Below are 5,275 nucleotides of genomic sequence, written 5' to 3'. Positions count from 1 at the left end.
TTCTCTCTCTCTCTCTCCATATTTTGTTTTGCGCATAGTTTTCTGCATTGTGCTATTGGAATTTAGAGTTAGTATTTGCTCTGCTTGATCACAGCATGTGAAAAAGAACTGTTCATTTATTGTCCGCTCCCGAAGGTCGAACTGGACAAGAGATTCAGGTAGAAAATATCACCGTTACCAAGGAACATGCACCCTGAACATAATGGGGCTAGGATAGGTAAGAGGACGGATGCCATTGGTCGATGATACAATAATATGCAACCCAAACTGTTGGCGTAGACAGACGAGGCGTGCGGGCGACCATGAGGCAGTCGCCATTGTAGTGGACGGACAAGGGGAAGCGGTTGCGACCGCTACAATCGGAACCAAAGTGACCGAGGAGGCGGAAAAAGGTGTAATAGCGCTGGCTTGCGTGAGCACGACCAGCGGCATTCATAATTATCAATAGCAAAACTGCCATCTCAAATTTTGCTAAAGACATAATCTCGTCCCTGGCAGCGAAGATTTTAGCAGAACAGAGCATTGCGAGAGAAATCGATCTAATCTGGGCGCCGGCACATGCCTCCGTCCCTGATAATGAGGCGACACATGAGCTAGGCCGGCGTATTTACTGCTCGACTGGTTCAGAACCACTCGACCAAAGGCGCGGAGAGTGCATGATAAAATTTGGGGAAGATTGAACAGCACTGCAGTCTAGAGCGCAGTCTAGTGCCACTGCTAGACCCGTCGCTTGATAATAATAGGTGACAGCCTGGAGCAGACTCCAAAACTATGCATATCCAAACCCAGTTCTGGCGAACGCAGTGTTCCCGGAAATAAGATCGGATCAGTGTCATCACTGCGATCTGAGAGGGTCCCTCGACCACATTGTCTCGGAAGTCTCTTTTTCCCCGGGACGGGCATTGAACACCGATAGCAAAGAAGCCTGGGAAGCCCTGCTGCGGAGCTCATACGACTGACCGTGGAGCCGCCGAGAAACAAGACATCATGGCCAGCATCTAAACCGGTGCTCCTCCTTAGTTGTTGGGGTGTTGGGGTGCGTACCTTTAATAATGGTCAATAAAATTTTGTTCTCTCTCTCTGCGTGCCGCGGGTGTGAGCTGGACAGGCCTTTTGGTTCTCTTCAGTGTCTAGTCTTCTCGTATTCTCAGGCTGCTCTCCTAGCCTGGACAATTGTGGACCCTTGCCCAAGAAAAGCGGCAAAGAAAAAAGTCATTGTCATATACCCATTCAAAAGCATTGACAAGGCCAGAATTTTCTTGCGCAGTGTGCGTCAGTACATGCCAATGTCCGTGTCATAAACTACGTGTATTTTAAACGAATCACGTCGGCCTGCGTGCCGGTAATTTAGGATCTGAGAATTGGTGTTCACAACACCTGTGGAGAGACGACCGTAGCTACTGCAGCCCAAGAAGCTTTAGATAGTCAAAGACGGTGCGTGTATAGCGCTTCCGGAAAAAGTATATGTAGCCCTTTGCGCTCAGTAAGGCTTTCAAGGCCCCAGAAACTTCAGCCAAATCTCCCAAGAGTGAAATCGGACCCTTGGAAATTTCGAACGGTAATGGACAGTATCCCCCTGTAACGACCACAGTTATAGGCGAGATTGAAAATATTTCAGCGAATTCAAACCCTATACTTCGACGGCGAAGAAGTCTAGCGCGACGATGAGGTAAGGTCCCTGACTCAACGGTTGGCTGTGCTCGTGAAATCCACGCAATGCATGTAATGCCGTACGATCCCAGAGTCCATGACCTTAGCAAGCGCAGCTACGATGCCACATCAAGATTATGCCATGATTAAACAATATATAAATCGCTCCAGATAACCTGTGCGACTTACTTTTGTGGATCCCCTGTGTTTCTTGCTCTTCCGGCGTTTAGCGACTTTGCTCTGCTTCCTGTCGGAAAGCCCTAGTTTATGGGCAGATGAATCACTCATGACAAAATGGTGGCGCTGGACTGTTCTCGCTGCAGCCACCGAACGAAACCCAGCAACGTGGCAGTATCGCCTCGTATAAAGAAACCGCACACACCCAGCAGGGGCTGTTATTGTTCCCTGTAAGCTGACGAAGTAGAAAGCTGTCTCTTTCAATACTGCTTTCTCTTCTTCTTTCGGCACTTAACTATCTAATCTGTACCGAAAGGCTTGTCGGACCTCTTTCAGTACTGAATAGATACAAATTTGAAAATGTTTTATTTCGACCCACAGAAATGAATCTGTCATTAGGCTCTGCCTGGAATGCCACATCGTGTTCACCGTAAGCCCAGCAGCGTACGGTGTAGAAAAATGCATGATACAGCGGCCTTAGGCTTTCCTTTACCCCCCTCATGTTCCCTGTAATTCCAGTATTATACGTGTCAGTGAATGCTTTCGGTCTATCAAGAAGTCATCGAAAGGTGTTCCTGAACATGTTTTCTGAAACGGTTGGTGCATACTGGGCTCACGGCAGCTTCCGGACCCCTTCCAAGGCTGGCTGCGTGTGCAACAGGAAAGTGATTTGTTTAACTAAACGGCTGACCACTAATCTAATGTACAGTCCGGCCTTCCTTTTTATTTCAAATGAACTACGCAAGAGCGGTCACAAACCTTAGTAGAATCTGAACCAATGAACATTTCTCAGTGAATATTGAGAACAATGTGGCGGACAGTTGGCATGGGAGAATCTGCACCTTTCCAGACCGCGATACGACGCTCTTTGCATGACTCTTACTCTCTGCAGCAAACAATGACTTTTGTCATAATGTATAACATGTGCAGCCTTTTAGGCCACTCAGCCACGTCACAATTGCGCAAACAGCATCGCTGAATGTGAAAGGTCAAACAGGACGAAGCGTTGGATGGCAGATAAATTTGTCATCCCGGTTATATTGAAATAGGGGGAGAAAGAAAGCTTGCAATTTAGGAAGGGATTGTTGGGCCGAGCGCACCCACCCAACAGTGACTGTTGATGTTCCTTGTAAGTCAACGAAGAAGAGAAAGCTGTATCCTTAAATATTAATATCGGTATATATTAGTAATTTTTACGAAATACGCCACGCTGCGGTAGCGCCGCAATCAGTGCTAAGAAAGACTGGCAGCTCGTTCACACGTTTGGTGGCTCCTTTGCGAATGATGTGGTGACACGTTCAGAGGTTGTCACATTTTTTCGATTAAAATATTGGCTGTTTTCCCGTCATCGACAACATATCACAGCCGTGCAGAAACCTCATTAAGAGGGACACTCAAGGCAAATTCTCGTTGCGTGCTTCTGGTGCTGCGAGGAGGTACTTCCGGAAGTCCTCCTGTGAGCGTCGTGTCAGAAAGAAATATAAGGTGCACTTCTGTGCACAGACATTTCACCGCAAACTTGGCAGCTCTGGAATTACTAGCCAGCTTTCCGCACGTGGTGGCGACTCTCCTGCCAATCAAGAAGGAGGATTCACCGCTCCACATCATGAAGTTGTACTGTCCACCTGAAGTAAAAAATGTAACCTTCACCACTCTCCTGAGCAGAGCTACCAGGGAAGTGGGACGAGATTGGGAGATTTTAGCTCGCAGAGTCCCTCGTGGGGTTATCACCGAGAGGACATACGAGGACGGAAGATAGAGGAGGCGGCGTCCACGTTAGGCTTAACCCACTCACGAACTCGGCGTGTCCCAGAAGGATTTGGAACTTAGCGCAGACGGGACACGTGTCCCTACCTAACCTTCATGAAAAACGCGAGGTGAATTGAGTGGATGAATAAGGAGGAAACCCTCGGCAGCGACGAGTGCCTCATCAACATAACGATACTCACGAGACCCCTTGCCAGACCGATGGGGTAGACTAGGCTGGCGGACCGGACGAAATTCACAAAGGAATACAAGGTTAGCTCAATCCAGGAGCGGGAATACCAAGCCTGGACCAAACGGCTGGTGACTAACTTGCATTCTACGGAGACGCGGGTAAACATCTCAGAGGCAGTGACGAACGTGGATACCCAAGCCAGACGCAACCTGGTCAAAATATTTCGCCTATCTATACGAACTCAAGGCGGCTCTAGCGAGGATGAAACGCGACACTGCGCCAGGAAGAGACGGGACCACGGTAACTATCTCCCCGAACACGCGTACGAATCCCTCCTGGAACACTTTAACTTGATCTGGACGAGCACACTTCCACTTCCCACGAAATGAAGACGGCTATGATAACTTTCATCTCCCTACAGGTGGGCGATACCATAGATTAGGCCGATTTCTTTCATGCCGTGAGAGGGCAAACTGACGGAAAGAATATTTAGAGGCAGACGTACTATCTAGAAAACAAGCGAGAATTCGCCGACTCGATGTACTGCTTCAGGCCAAATAAAGGCTCAGAACATCCTGCTACAGCTCAGCAGGGAGGCAACGATGGCAACGTCGCGCCCCTACGTTGCCATCGGGACGGCAGGAACGCTAGGCAAGTAGATATGCTTCTCACGTGCCCGGCGTGACGTGGTTAGTTAAAGCTCTCCACTGATGATCGGAGGGGTAGGAGTTCGATTCCCGATGAAGGATGATTTTTAACAGCATGCTTATGCCCGAGGTCGTTGCGTGTAGCGTGCACAGCAGCATGCATGCTCGCAGTAATAACGTCATAATGAACATACGTGACGCCATCATGACGTGACATCATTCGGCCAAATCTAATATCCGGAACTGACGTTACCAAAACGTCACATTCGGTCATGACCGATGACTTCACATTGCTTTCGCGTACATACGAAGCTGACCCCGCCTGGCGTCCAATACAGGCGTCCGTTTTGCGCCTCTCATTTGGCGCTTCCTCGAACGTCGCACCACATAACATACCGAAGCAAACGCAGCAAAGCAGGAATCAGCGGCGTTTCAAATTGTTTTACAAGAAAGAAAAAGTACGGTATCTGTCATACTTCTCCGCTGACAACAGATAGAAATGACGAGTCTTGAAGTATAATCACGTGTACGGATAACTTAGTCGAACCAAACGCAAAAAGCATCGCTGTGCCATCAATCTCAGTCGATAGTGTAATCTGCCCTCATTTTTTATGAACAGGGTCGAGGATGGGTCGCGGACAGATCTCGGCCAAGCGAGATTTTCACCACGAGCCAAGTAAGGCTTTCGTCTTACACACGGAAAAAGGCATGTTTTGTCAATGTAAACGCAGCCCCGCTTTTCTTCAACGCCATAGCAAAAACTGTTGGGAGTTGACAGAGCCAAAGGTGAGGAGTTATATATAGCAGGAAAGACGCCCTCCACAATTTATCGCTCTTACTCCTGCCTCCTCAAGAACTGAGG

The sequence above is a fragment of the Amblyomma maculatum genome, chromosome 2, assembly GCF_055883805.1.
Source record: "Amblyomma maculatum isolate TAMU_Amacu chromosome 2, ASM5588380v1, whole genome shotgun sequence".
Classification (NCBI taxonomy): domain Eukaryota; kingdom Metazoa; phylum Arthropoda; class Arachnida; order Ixodida; family Ixodidae; genus Amblyomma; species Amblyomma maculatum.
Note: the sequence above shows the minus strand (reverse complement) of the source record.